Source organism: Balaenoptera ricei, chromosome 4, assembly GCF_028023285.1.
Source record: "Balaenoptera ricei isolate mBalRic1 chromosome 4, mBalRic1.hap2, whole genome shotgun sequence".
Taxonomy (NCBI): domain Eukaryota; kingdom Metazoa; phylum Chordata; class Mammalia; order Artiodactyla; family Balaenopteridae; genus Balaenoptera; species Balaenoptera ricei.
This window is the reverse complement of record NC_082642.1, coordinates 17637608-17653604: the sequence shown is the minus strand read 5'-3', so window position 1 is coordinate 17653604 and position 15997 is coordinate 17637608.

Sequence of the window (15997 nt, the reverse complement as noted above, 5' to 3'; positions counted from 1 at the left end):
CTTGATCTTGGACTTTCAGCCCCCGGAACTGTGAAAAAATTACTTTCTGTTGTTTAAGCCAATTAGTCCGTGGCACTTTGTTATGGCAGCCCTAGAGAGAAAGAGTGGGGTGGGGGCAGGGGGAGAGGGGGGAGAAATAAAATGAAAGAGGAGACAGGCTCGGGGTCTGGTCAGCATGGCAACATGACCCTGGGGGCTGATGTGTGCAGAGAGCAGGGGGCAAGGCTGAGGTGCAACCCAGACTGTCTGCTTCCCCCTCAGTAAGGGTCCGTACTTTCAGGCAAGACACTGCCTGGAGATTCAGGCTTTTATCCTGAGATCTGTTTCACCACAGCAGCTAGAGACGGTGGCAACCTTGCTTTTCCTTAGTCCATGGGCTGCTTTCTGAGCTGGCTGACCATGGGATTGAATAGATAGGAAGGCAAAGCCACAAACCCATAACCGAGAGCAAGAAGGATACCAGGAGGCTGGGGAAAACAGAATTGACCCAGACCTATGTGAATTTTAAAAGTCTTACACACACACACACTCACACCTATTAAAGCAAAGTTTCCACAGCTGGCAATCAGTGTGAGGTCATGGAAAAGACAGAGTCATAAACTTAGAGTCAAAGAGACTTGAATTTAAATTCCAGCTCTGCCACTGACTTGTGCATAACCCTGGACAAGACACTTAAACTCTCTGAACCTGTGCTTTTGAATTTGTAAAATGGAGATCCTGGCACCTCTCTAATGACATAATCCAAAAATTAAATGAGAAAAGTACGTGGCAAGAGGCTTAGCCTAGTGTCTGGCACATAGTAGGAACTCAGCTGATGTAGAAATAAAGCCTTTCCTTCCACGATCCTTAATGTAGAGTCCTTAATGTTTAGCAGCCCCTGTAAAGTGTAAATAAAAGGCACCCGAGGAAGGTGTGGAGCGCTGGGATTGTATACCAGCTGCTCCAGTGAGCGGAAGCAGAGGCCAGTGCGCGGGGAAGCAGATGGGGGCTGAGGATGTGGGGATACTTCATCATCAGAGCAGCTCCTAATGGCTTTGTCACCCAGAGACTGAGACAAGGCCAAGTAGACCCTTTCCACCCCTGCAGAAACGCCCCAGTGTAGGCTGGAAATGGAGGGAGATGAGGGGGTCAGGTGTGGGCACCTGGGCAGCTGAAGGAGAAAGGCCTGGCTGAGGCACTAAAGTGGGCTCAAAGGGCAAGGGTCCTGTAGGGGAGGGGGCACGATCTGGGGGAGCAGGCAGTGTTCTTCTGGTTTCTGAGAGCTGGCCACCAAGGGAAACGGTGCAACCAAAGGAGACAGAGGCAGAAACTAGGCAAAGTTTCTCTGTCTTAATTATCATTTCTCACCAGAGAAGAGCACACATAAAAATTCACCCCGGGGAAAAACCTATGCAGGCAAAACCACCCAAGGCTTGACTGCCACAGCAGTGCTTTCAGTGGAAGAAAAAGTGAATAGTCCCCGAGGTATGATAGACCCTTACATACATTTACCATCTTCTTTAAATGCCTGTTTTACATGAGACAGGCTGAAAGAGTAAAGTCACCTCAACGAGGCCACAGGTGGCAGAATCTAAAGTGGGAAAAGCTCCAACTTACGAATGGGAATCCTTATACAGAAAATTTATTTGCTGTTTGTCTGAAATTCAAATTTAATTGGGTGTACTGTAGTTTTGTTTGCTAAAGCTGGCAACCGTACTAAAATGACACAACAAATAAGTGGCAGAGCCAGGATTAATAAACAGCCTCCACTGCACTGTGAATTATAAACGTGCTGAGCTTTTTTTTTTTTTTTTTTTTTTGGTAAGGTACAGGAAATATTCTGGGTTTGCTTTTGTTTTTATTGAGGTAACATTGATTTATAACCTTATATAAGTTTCATATGTACAACATTATATTTCTGCTTCTGCATAAAAGCATTTTTTTAGAGACATATCTTTGGTGACAACTTTTTCTGTTTTTTTGGACTGTTTAGGTTTTCTACTTTTTGAGTCAGGTTTGGTAATTCTTAAGAACTTTTCTTGAGAAAAATATTTTCTTAAGAAATCATTCACCTTTAGATTTTCTAAGTAATTATAGTGCATTGTCTTAACATTTTAAAACCTTCTTATTGTTTGCAATTTTATCTTTTTTTGGTCATTCCTGATGGATTTACTGCCTTTTCTCTTGTCAAGGGCATAACCTCTCCATTTTCTGAAACTTTTTCCCAAGAACAAACTTTTTATTTTATTATTTTGACCATAGGGTTTTCTTTTTGTTTTCTGTTTCAACAATTTCTGTTTTCAATTTTATTTCCTTCTATCTCATTTCGTTTTATTCTGGGTTGTTTTTATTTTCTTGAATTAGATGTTTAATTCATTATTTAAAAATTTCCTTGTTTCCTAAAACATAACATTAAGGTTACACATTTTCTACTAAATATCACTATTTGGCTGATTCCCATAAGTTTTTAACATGTAATTTTTCTCATGTTTTTCTAATTAAAATTCCAGTTTTGATTTCTTCTTTAATTCAAGATGATTGAGAAAAGAGGCTTCAAAATTTCCAAGTGGATTTTTGTTTGTTTACTTTTTATGGGCTAAGTTTTTCTTGACATCTTCTAGTTTTATTTTATGGTTTCTATTTGTTTTGTAAGTAGCTGATGTTTACCTTGTGTCCTAATATATAAGCAAAGTTCTAAGGTGTTTGACAAGATTGTACATTTTCTATTTGTTGAGTATAAGTTTCATGTCTCTTTGTGTATTAAGTCATTTGTTAATTGTTATTCAAGTCCTCTACAGATTTATTTCATATTTATCTACTAGATTTTATAAGTTCTGAGAGAAGTGTATTAAGGTGTATTAGAGTTTCTTAATGTGACTGTGGATTTGCCTCTCCATTGTATTTCTGGGAGTCAGTGCTTTATATATTTTAAAGTTATGTTATTGGTGCATTAAAGCTTTTTGTCTGTAGAACATCTTTGTGGATTTCACCTTTTATGATTAAAATATACCTATATTGTTTTACAGTACTTTTAGCCTCAAAAGCCACTTTATGTGATGTAAATATTGCCATCCCCATTTTCTATTTGTTTGCACTTGCCACCCCTCTTTTCAAGATTTCTCTGCCTTTTTTAGGTGTATGCATAGAACATAAAATTAGAATTTGTTTTTTCACCCAATCTTAGAGTTTTTGTTGTTTTTTAAAAAACAGCTTTATTGAAGTATAATTGATTTACAATAAACTATACATATTTAAAATGCACAATTGTACACCCATGAAATAATCACCACAGTAATTGTTTTTAATGACTGCCTAATGATTTTTTATCACTATTTTTAACAGGGACATTAAATACACTGCCCATAATTGAAAAAGGACATGTTTGGCCTTATTTTATCTTATTGTGTGCTTTTTGTGCTAGTATATATTTTTTGTTCCTGTTTTGTTTTGTTTTTTTCCCCTAACCAATTTTTACTTCATTGATACACCTTTTTTTTCAGTTACTATTTTGGCTTCTGGCGATTCGGATGCCTTTCTAGATGTTTCATTTTTTATTGGGTATATACATATATTTTGAAGAGTATATTCAAATCTGTATTTCTTTATCAATATACTAACCATCCCAGTTTCCCAAGAGAAGACTTTTTAGTAGTTGCATTCAATTCAATTCCAGCCGCACATCCCACATCAAAATGAAGCTCTTAGTATGTGTCTCCTTCATCATTGTCTCTGTTTCCCGCCCCCCACCAACTCCTGGGTTTTCTTGGGATCCTTTGGAATTTTGATTCCCAGATTTGTTTTTTCATTTTGATAGAATATCCTACATCTTTTAATCCCTTACATTCATCTATCCTGATTTAGCCATAACTGTTACTTACTCAGTCCTCTTAGTTGCTGTCCTAACCCCTTGTCTGTCCCTCACTCATTGATGCTTTTGGTACCTGGCTTACTGATCCCCCTTCTCTACTCCCATCATCATTCTGAGGGCTTCATCACCCATGTTGGTGACCCAGCCAACACTCTCTGAGTCCCATGCCCTCCTCTCCTCCAATGGAATGTTCTCAGATGCCACCACAGTCACTCCCTTAGGTGCCCATTCCCCAGACTCTGTCATCATCAATAACTGAACTCTGTCTGCCATTGTGATGTCATCCCCCCCTTTCACCCCACCTCCCCAGCTCCCTTGTCTGATTCTCTTGCTCAAACACTCCCCTTTCTGATCTCACCAGTCTTTACTCTGCAGGACCCTCTCCTATCCTTCTTTCCCTCCTCATCCAGCTTGGATTCCATGATCCAGCCCTATAGCCCCCTTGCAAATCTTTTTAATTCACTTGACCTTTGCACTTTATAGTGAGTTGACTAGTGGTCCCCCGCAAAGGAACACCCACTTGGAATCTTTAAATGTGACCTTATTTGGAAAAAGGGAGATTTGCTGATGTAATTAAGGATCTTGAAATGAGATCATCCTGGATTAAGACAGGTTCTAAATCAAATGACAGATGCCATTTACAAGAGAAGAGGAAACAGACACAGAAAAACACAGAGTTAGGAGATAGGGGCAGAAATTGGAGTGATGTGTCTACAAGCCTAAGAAAACCAAGAATTGCCAAGGATTGCAGGTAGCTGCCATAAACTAGGTTAGAGGCATAGAGTAAATTTTCCTTCAGGGCCTCCAGAAGGATGCAACCTTGCCCACCCCTTGATTTCAGACCTCTAGACTCTGGAACTGTGAAAGAATAAATTTCTGTTGCTTTAAGCCACCGTATTGTTACGGCAGCCCTAGGAAACTTATGCATTCTGCTTAAATACTTGATTGGAAAAACCCTGAATTGCTTAAAACCAATGATCTGCTTATTCCTCACTTATACCAGTGCAGCCGAACATTGCTGGGAAAAATCTCACCAAGTTCCTGTGAATCTGCACTTTGCAAGACTTTCTCCTACCTCAGTCTTCACTGCCAGCTCCTCCTTGCCAACCAGAACTCTAAATGCCAGACTCTTCTCTACCAACAGTCTCCCTAAGAGGTCCCAGTCACAGGCTTCAGAAAGAGAGACACAGATGTTTCTCATTTACTGTGTGAAACGCAAGATTCATATATCTCACACATCACTTGGATGTCTAATAGACACCTCAGATTTAACAGGAACAAACGGAAATCTGAATTTCCCATTCCTCAAATTTTCTTTCTACTGTAATTGCCCACATCTCTGTAAATTACCTCAAACTCAGGAATCATCCCTTATTCCTCTTTCTCACATATCTTGCATCCAAATTATCAACTTTAGCTCCAAAATTTCTCTTAATTGAATCACGTCATGGCATCTCAATTTCTAAAGCTCCACTCCAAGCCACAGTGATCTCTCTCCAAGACTATGGCAATGGCCTCTTGATTGATCCCTGACCTTAGAACCAAGAATCTAAATTTGATTGTGTCACTTCCTTCCTGAACTTCTTCCCCTTCCCAGTCCCATTATACCTCTGGCCCTTCTCATTACACTTGGAGAGAAGATTAAACCCTATACTATGGTCCCACAAGATCCTGCCTGCCTGTGGCGGTCACAGTGTGTTAACCGCTAAAACAAATTTACCCAATACTCAACAATGGCACAAACCATGGAGACGTTTGTTTCTTGCTCACATACCAGCACTGATTGGTAAAGTTCAGGGATACAGGCTGCTGTCATCTTCAACTTGTGTTTCTCTTTCAAAGTCACCCCAGAGGTCATTTTCATTCTAACTAGCTGGAGGAGGGAAAAAAGCAGGGAGGAGTGCATATGGGTGGATTTTATGAGGCAGAATCGAATAGCACTTCTGTTCATATTGCGCTTGCTGGAACCTCTCGTGATCACACACACTTTTTCGGGAGATTGGAGGATTGATCTAACAGCGTTTCCTGGAATAAGAAGAACCTAGATTTCAGTGAGTTGGTGGTGGTCTCTGCTAACTTCCTCCCTGACCTTCTCTTCCTCCATTCCGGTCCATGTACCTGATGCCCAGCCACCCATTCTTTCCGAATGAGCAGAACATGCCATGGTTATTTTCTTCACAGAGACTGTGTTTCTTCTGCTCAGAATGCTCTTCTTCTATAAGTATGCAAGGTTGCCTCCTCCTTAAATTCAGTTCTCAACTCAAATGTCATCCCCAACTCTGCCAAAGCAGAACCAACATGTCAGTTCCTTGTCCTCCAGATCACTCCACCAAATCTTCACAACACTGAGTACCTGAAAAGGAGCTCCTGGAGGGCAGGGCTCTGTCTTGCTCACCACTCTATCCTGGAACAGAATAGGGACTTAACATTTCTATTTTTTTTTTTTTTTTTTTTTTTTTACTAATTCCTACTCTTTGAATATTTTATGCTGAGATTTTTTTCTAATTTTTTAAAAAATTAGAGTACTCCCTTAAGTAATTTACTTAGAAATATACTTGGGTGGCATTCATTATGAGTCTTCTTGAGCTGAAAATCAATCTTTCTCTTCCCATATGAATATTTTATTGGACAGTGTAAGATTCTTGGATCACAATACTTTTCTTGAAAAACTAAATATATATTGTTCCACTGTCTTCTAGTGTCCAAAGTTGCAGATGAGAAATCTGTTGTGCTCTGATTCTCTGGCAGTTGAAGCTTCTTGCCATGTTTGGAAGTCTGTAAGCAAATCTCTTTATCCTCAAAGTTTAGAAATTTTCTCAAATGTATATCTTTTTTTTCATTATTCCTGTTTAAAAATGTATGTCTTTTTCAACTCAGAGTTTTTCCATTTTTTTTTTTTTTTTAACATTTTTGCTTCTCCTAGGTCTGCTCATTTATCTCTTTCTGAAACTGTGCATTTCGCATCTTAGGTCTCCTGGATCTATCCACCGTGTCTCTTATTCTTTTCACTTGTTTTTCTTTAGATTTTCTGGTCTTGTGTAGTAAGACTGTTCTTCTACTTGATGTTTCATATTACTAATTCAGTTTTCAGTTGAATCAATTCTATTTCTTAGTTCTGCAAGTGCATTTTTCAATTCAGATTAAAAAAAATTTTACCCAAGGACTTCCCTGGTGGTCCAGTGGTTAAGACCCTGTGCTTCCACTACAGGGGGCACGGGTTTGATCCCTGGTCAGGCAACTAAGATCCCACATGCCACGTGGCCAAAAAAAAATTTATTTTCCTCAAATTCCTTTTTTATTTTCTAGTTGTACAGCTTTCTGCAGTTTCTATGAACTTTAATTTTTCTTCTGTTTCTTTCACTAAACCTCCTCCTTGAGAAGAGGTCTGGCTTTTTTCCTGGTCCCTCCTCATGCTCTTGACTTGTACTCATTCACTCTGCATCTATGTCTGTGGGCGTGGGTCCCTCTAGCACATGAGCAGGTCAGGCTGAGGGTCTTGCATCTGTGGAGGATTGGAGTGTAAGGAGGAGGATGTGAGAGACTGTGGTTTTCTCTCAGTGCTGAGAGCAGAGGCTGCTCTCTCTGTGCCTTTGGGAGCTCACAGCTCGGTGTCTTGGGCCTGCTCATCCTGCTGGGTGGTCAGATGTCTTCATCGCAGATTTGGCCAGAAAGGAGGCCTTGTCACTGGATCCTACATCCTCCAAGTGATTGAAACAGGTCCCACGGAACAGAAGTTGACCACCATCCAGTCCCTTGGAACCTGAAACCTCAAACGTGTGTTGGCTCTTCTTCAGGATTCAGCATCAGGGCTACTCCCATGCAGACTGTCATTTTTGCTTTCTACCTGAGTTACCACTGCAGAAAATGTGGTGATAGAGGGCATCAGAAATAAGGGCTCGGGCTGCCATTTCTCAGATTTCCTTCGTGACCCTGCTTTATGTGTAACTGTAATCACCCTCCCACTGTTGGCCTCATCTCTGCCCTCAGCTCTGTTCCTGATGAGCTGAGGTCTGGGCAAAACCCATCAAGATAAAGGGCCATCAGGGGCCATCACCTTCTCACCCAGGGAGGTAGGGTGGGATAAAGGGGTTAGGACCAGAAATGGAAGGGAGGAAAGATGGACAACATCCATTGTCCACCTCTTAGGGGTACTGGTCAGACAGGTCTGAGAATGCCTCCTGCTCAGTGGACATTATCCAAGCAGGAACCAGAGGGAATCAGGGCAGGAATAGGCCAATTGGTTGGGCCTCTGGTATAGACCTCAGACCAGAGGGGTAGGAGGGGTCCCAGATGATTCCCGCTGTCTAGCCCACTCCCCAGGCAGAAGAGTAGTTGGGAAGCAGCATTTTTCAGAAGTGAAGTTTCCTGGAGTGATCATTCTGCTCTTCTGCTTGGAGGACCCATCGGGCACATGTGGGAAGTAGATTGTCCAGAGACTTGGGATGCGAATCTTGGCCATCTCTCTTTTCAAAGAATGTAACTAACATAGCTTTCTGGTTGCTGGATAAGATTAAGAAAAGTAATATATTTGGAAAGCAAGTTAGAGTTCATCTGGGAAGAATAAATTGATTCTTCTTTAGTGTTTATATGTCTTTAAGGCTTAAACATTCTTTAAAGTTTATCAGAGAACAGGGTCAATGCTTCCTTTCAAACCACACTGATAAAAATCGAAAGTCAAGGAACCACATTTGTAATGGAAGCTGAAACAAACAGATGCCTCCGTGACCTATCAACTCAGGTCCTGCTCGTATAGCTGTTCTAAGTTAAATGAAGAGTTTCCTGTTTGTCTCCTATGCGCCTAGATCTATGCTGTGTTCTGAGAATATGTAGATGTTTAAGACACAAATTCCTTTTCTCCAGAGTTTCCCATTTTGGGAAAGGGATATGAATTGGAGAGAGACAAGAAAATACAAAGAAAACCAAGTAAGTGGAATGGCAAAGGGAAACATTGGATCCTAGAGGAGAGAAGGGCACCCAACCCAGCCAGGAAAATTTCCATGGAGATGCTCTGGGGAAGCGAAATGTCTACACTTTGCTGAAGGAAACTGAGATGTTATCTGCAGGTCAGAGAACAATCTAGCTGAAGAGAATCTGAAGAACAATCTAGCTGAAGAACAACCTCCCAACAATTCTGCCCTCAGCCCCTACACAGAGGTGCCAGGTATATCTGGTCAGTGTTTAAATTCTGGATGACCACAGCTAGTGCCAAGGACCTCATGGGTGACCAGGATTAATGGGTTAGAGGACAGAGGATAGAATAGAGATAAAAAGCCAAATGCATCCAGAAGCTTAGCGGGCAGGAAGAGACAAGATTTCAGTGTCGGACTTGAAGGGAGCAGGCTGGAATGAGAAAGGGCATGTCTGCAATGACAGCCACCAGGAAGCTGAGACTCCACACTTACTCTGCATGCAGCAAGGTGATTAGGAAAATGACCGGGACTGGAAAAAGATGGAGGGGAGACTTGAATCAAAAAGTTCCATCAAAAACTCCAAAAGATGGGGTAACAGTTCGATGTAAAAAAACACTTTCTAAGCATCAATTTTCAAAAACTTATAAAGACCCTGAAAGACCCTATGCGATCTTGAGTTTCCAGTAAGAATTTCCATATTTGAGAAGATATTCCCATATATTGGGACTTTTGCTAGTGTCTTGGAAGGACTGGGCACCACTGAGAATCACTGAACACAAGGCTCCTTGTCCTCCTCTTTTTTCCTTCTCCTAAGGGCTTTAGTGAGATATAATTGACGGACAATAAACTGCATATATTTAAAGTGTAAAATATTGGTAAGTCTTGCCATATGTATACACCCATGAAAGCATGACCACGATCAATCCCAAAAGCTTTGTCTGCTCCCTCCTGCCCACCCAGCTCCAGGTAACCACTAGTCTACATTCTGTCATTACACATTCATTTACATTTACTAGAGTTTTATGTAAATGGAGTCATACAGTATGTACTCTTTTTTTTGTATGGCTTCTCACACTCAGCAAAAACTATTTTGAGAGTCTTCCATATTGCATGAATCAAAAGTTCATTCTATTTTATTGCTGAGTGGTATTCCATTGTACGGATACACCGTAATTTGTTATCCATTCACTTGTTGATGAGCTTTTGGGTCATTTCTAGTTTGAAGCTGTTACAAATAAAGCTACTATGAACATTGTAGGAGCACATGCTTTCTTTTCTTTTGGATAAATCCCCAAGAGTCCAATGGCTGGATCACACAGTAAGTTAAGTCTGACTTCTTTCCAAAGTGTTTTCCAAAATGATTCTTCTATTTACATTCCCAGTAGCAGTGTATGAAACTTCTAGTTCCTTACCAACACTTGCCATAGTGAATATATTTTGCTTATTCATTTTAATAGATGTGTGGTAATATTTCATTGTGCTTTTTATAGGCATTTCCTCAATGACAAATGCTGTTGAGTTCATTTTCATGTGTTTTTTTAGCCATTCGTATATCTTTTGGTGAAGTGCCTGTTAAAACATTTTGTCCCTTTAAAAAAGTTGTATTGTTTATTGTCTTCTTACTTTATATATTACAGATACATGTCTTTTATCAGATACATGGTTTGCAAATATTTTCTCCCAGTCTTTGCTTCTTTTCATTCTATTAACAATATCAGAAGTTTTTATCTTTTTTTTTAAATTAATTAATTAATTTATTTTTGGCTGTGTTGGGTCTTCGTTTCTGTGCGAGGGCTTTCTCTAGTTGTGGCAAGCGGGGGCCACTCTTCATCGTGGTGCATGGGCCTCTTACTATCGCGGCCTCTCTTGTTGCAGAGCACAGGTTCCAGACGCGCAGGCTCAGTAGTTGTGGCTCACGGCCTAGTTGCTCCGCGGCATGTGGGATCTTCCCAGACCAGGGCTCGAACCCGTGTCCCCTGCACTAGCAGGCAGACTCTCAACCACTGCGCCACCAGGGAAGCCCCCAGAAGTTTTTATCTTGATGAAGTCCAATTAATTTTTTTTCCTCTTATAGACTGTGCTTTTGGGGATATCTAAGAAGTATTTGCCTCACCCAAGGCATAAGTCTTATTTTAAGGAGGTTTTGGTGTCGAAGCTTGTTTAAAATTGAAGCTCAAATGCATTATTCAGGGAAAATCCCAAGTCTCTGATTTACTCCTATTTTCTTTGAAACAAAAGCATCCTCTTGAGACTTTCTTCGTAGCCTGTACCAGCCTATGGAGCTGTCACCCAGAATTATTGCCTCCCAGAGGCTCTGTTCTATTCCAGGTTATCAAGGGAAAATATTCTCTTATGAGGACTAGAATGGGGGCCTTCATGGGTCTTGCCTTCCTCTGCTATTGATGCCAAAATTAACCAGTGCCGAATCAAATCTCGGAGACAGAGTTTTGGGTGAAGTAGAAAAGAATAGATTTATTGTTTTGCCAGGCAAAGGGGGACACAGAGCACTCCTGCCTCAAAAACTGTGTGTGTCCCAATTTGGGAGGATTTGGTGAGGAGTTTTATAACAATGGTTCAAGGGTGGGGTTGCTGATAAGATTAGGGTGTGTGAAAGGCCTGCACTCCTTTAATCTGGCCTCAGGTAATCTCTTTTTTTTTTTTTAACATCTTTATTGGAGTATAATTCTTTACAATGGTGTGTTAGTTTCTGCTGTATAACAAAGTGAATCAGCTATATGTATACATATATCCCCATATCCCCCCCCTCTTGCGTCTCCCTCCAACCCTCCCTATCCCACCCCTCTAGGTGGTCACAAAGCACTGAGCTGATCTCCCTGTGCAAGGCAGCTGCTTCACACTAGCTATCTATTTTACGTTTGGTAGTGTATATATGTCCATACCACTCTCTCACTTTGTCCCAGTTTACCCTTCCCCCTCCCCGTGTCCTCAAGTCCATTCTCTACGTCTGCATCTTTATTCCTGTTGGCCTCAGGTAATCTCTTGATGAGCTTCTCTGGTTCCTTTAATTTGGCCTCAGGTGGTCTTCTCTGGAATTAAGAATGCTGCATCTTCCATTTGGGGGGTTTGTTCTGTAAAGAGCTCAAAGACATTGTTATGTGTATCCCATGAGGCAGAACCAGGACGCTGCCCCAAGGCTGCACTATTGTTTCTTGGCTGCTCCTCCCTTGTCTCTGCATCCCCTTCCTTCCCTGATTAGCAACTGTTTGAATCTGCCCTTTGGAGCTCAGGGAAGGTCATGGAGGCTGAAACCTTTTTCCTACCAACAAGAAATCGGAGACTCAGAAAGGTTTCCATGTCCAGGAGCCCCACAGGGTCCTGCTCGGTTTCACTACCCCCTCCTACCCACCCCATGGTCCTGATGAGTAGGGAAATATATCTCATAGCAAGGAGTGTGTTAAAGTCTAATGTGCTGTGCCTTGGATTTTCCAGGCATGTGCTTTTTTCAGATTCTAGGGATAGGAGGAAAAGAAGTGTGCTCCCAGCAATACTCAGGGCCCTATGCTAAACTGACTACGTCCACAGAAAGGGAAACATGAACCACCATGACTGAGTACCACTCTGTGAGCCTGCTTGCAGAATCCTTCTTACGACCTGAAGATAAGCGTTACTGTCCCTACTTCACAGCTAAGGGCATAGGCTCAGAGATGTAACATCATCTAAGTTACCCTGAAAGTAAGTGGCAGAGTTGGGACTGGAACTCGTGTCACTCACCCACTCACTCCAAAGTCTCCTGGGCACACCAAGCTGCTCAAGGGAGTAGCAACCAGTTTGTAGGTGATTCATTCAAACTAAAGAATATTTATGTGAAAGCACCCTCAGGGGCAGGCCTCTGTTTCCTGGGGCCGTGAGTGTTTCTCTGATTGGGACCCTAGGGCTATGTGAAGATGACTTGCTCCCACCCTCCTTCAGAGCCACAGAGCACACTCTGTGTGCTTTGCAGTCAGCGAACTAGGTTTAAATCCCACTCTCACAACTTCTCAGCTTTGTGACCTTGAGTTAGCTTCACAATGTCTCTGAGCCTGGGTCTTCTTGTCATTTAGAAAAAAAAAGAAACTTGATATATAAAGTCCTGCTGCTTGAAGCAATGGCTGATGAAAACTACCTTTCACTGGAGGTGAGGCCCAGGGATGTAGGCACAGGGAGGTCCCAGCCAAGCTGACATTTGCTGCCTGACTGTTTGGAAATACCCAAAATATCACCATTGGAGGGGGACTGTGAGAAATTATTATGTGTCTTGAGCTCAGAGACAGACGTTGAAAAAAATAAACCTCCTTACTCCCCGTGAGTTTGTATATAAAAATTCCCAAACCTAAGAGAAAAATCTAATGCTAAGAAAGGTGGATAATTGTGAGCTGAATCGACTCCAGATGAAATAAAAATGACAATGTGAAAATTACTTTTAAAAAGGCATATTTAGGATCCTCAAAGAGAAAAAGAAATGACCTCCATGAATAAAATAGACATTTATGAAATTAAATAGGCCAAATGAAACAGGACCAGTGGATATGAAAAAGAACAATTTGAAATCCTGGAAAAATAGGCACATGGAATATTAAAATTAAAACAGGAATCAAATTTAGATTGGAAGTTGAAAAATTGGAAGGTAGTAGACATTAATTAATTTGGAATATAGCATAAGAAGATTAAAATTTAAAAATCAGCTAAGAGACATTCAAGTGTGTTAAATAGGTTTTCAGGAAAAAAAAGAATAAAGGAAATGGTGGCATAATTAAGTATGCATCTTAAAAATTAAAAGAAGAAAACATAGGTATAAATCTTCGTGACCTTGAATTAGGCAATAGTTTCTTATATGACACCAAAAGCATAAGCAACAGAAGAGAAAAATAGGTAAATTGAAAAACATCAAACTTAAAAACCTTTGTTCTGCAAAGGACACCATCAAGAAAATGAAAAGACAACCCACAGACAGGTGGAATATTTTTGGCCAATTATATATATGATAAAGGACTTGTATCTAGAGTATATAAAGAACTCCTACCACTCAATAATATAAAGAGAAATAACCCAATTTAAAATGGGCAAAGGATCTGAATAGACATTTGTCCAAAGAAGATATACAATTGGCCAAAAGCACTTGAAAAGATGCTCGACAACATTAGCCATCAGGAAAATGTAAATCAAAACCACAATGAGATACCACTTCATAACCACTAGGATGCCTAGAATCAAAAATCAGATAACAAATATTGTGAGAATGTAGAAAAATTGGAGCCCTCATACAATGTTAGTGGGAATGCAAAATACCACTTTGGAAAACAGTCCAGCAGTTCCTCAACAGGGTAAATATAGACTTACCACATGATCTACAAATTCCTCTTCTAGAAATACCCCAGAAATAAAAGCATATGTCTGCCCAATAACTTGTACCTCAATGTTTATAGCAACATTACTCATAATGGCCCCAAAGTGGAAACAATTCAAATATTTGGTTGATCAAGGAATAAATAAAATAGGACATATCCATACAATGAAATATTACCTGGCAATAAAAAGGAATGAAGTGTTGACATGCTATAGCATCAATGAACCTTGAAAACATTACACTAAGAAAAGAAGCCAGTCGCAAAAGACCACATATTGTGTGATTCCATTTATAAGAAATGTCCAGGACAGGCAAATCCATGGAGACAGAAAGTAGATCAGGGGACTTCCCTGGTGGTGCAGTGGTTAAGAATCTGCCTGCCACTGCAGGGGACATGGGTTCAAGTCCTGATCCAGGAAGATCCCACATGCTGCGGAGCAACTAAGCCCATGCACCACAAGTACTGAGCCTGCGCTCTAGAGCCCGCTAGCCACAACTACGGAGTCTGCGTGCCACAACTACTGAAGCCCACATGCCTAGAGCCCGTGCTCCATAACAAGAGAAGCCACGGCAATGAGAAGCCCATGTACTGCAACGAAGAGTAGCCCCTGCTTGCTGCAACTAGAGAAAGCCCGTGCGCAGCAACGAAGACCCAATGTAGCCAAAAATAAAAATAAATTAAAAAAAAAAAAGAAAGTAGATTGGGGTTGCTTGGGGTTGGGAGGGAGGCATCTGGGGGAAATGGGTAGTGGCTGCTAATGGGTATGGGTTCCTTTTTTGGGGTGATGAAATGTTCTAAAGTGTATTGGGACGTTAAGGTGATGGTTGCACAACTCCATGGATATATTATAAACCACTGAATTGTACATTTTGAATGGGTGAATTGTATATGAATTGTATCTCAATAAATTTTTTATTAAAAACATAAAAAGTAAACAACAATAGAGTAAAAAAAATAGTCTATATCTTTTAAACCAGTTAAGAGGAGAAAGGAAAAAATAAAGAAAATTTTATTAATTTAATAGAAGGCAAGAAAGTCAAGAAAGGAAATTGAAAGAAACAAGTAAATAAAAAAATTACCTGGTAATAACTAAATCTAAATATATCAGCATTCATAAGTTTAAAATCACCTGTCAAAAGAAAAAACAACGGATTGATTACAAATAATAAAAATCAAGCTTTTTGTTTCTCATTAAAACATCCCTAATACAAAATCATAGTGAATATTTGCAAATAAAGAGAGGGGCAAGCTATATCTACGAACACAAATCAAAGGAAAGAAAGCTATGTGGCGTTTCCAGTATAAGAGAAAATTGAATTTAATGGAGAAAGTATTATTAGAGATAAAAAGAAGCCCTACATATCGATCAAATAATTTAGCAAGAAAATATAACAATCATGAACATACATGTCATGATATAGTCATACAATGGAATATATCACAGCAATGAAAATGAATGAGCTAGATTTTCAATGTAAAATCTAAAAAATGCATTACTGAGTGAAAAAAGCAAGATATATCTCAAAACATAAAGAATGACACTTTTATGTAAGTTCTAGAACATAGAACAATATATATTATAGATGGATAAATACACAGTCCATGATTTTATAATTTTATGACCTATTTGAATAAATGCTTAAATCCAGTCATGCTCCTTTAATACAGGAATTGCAGGGATTGAAGCAAGTGATTTCCCCCCCCCCCTTATAGAATCTGAATTTGCACAATTTTTACCAATAATTTAATTAAACCCACAATCAGATTCAAATTTCAGAAAATGCCTCCAACATCCCTGGGCTGCTGTTCTGTGCTGGGCGTAGAAAGATGAATGAGAACCAGTCCCCGTCCTGAGGGACCTCCCAGCCATCAGTGCTGAAGGAAAGGTAAACAAT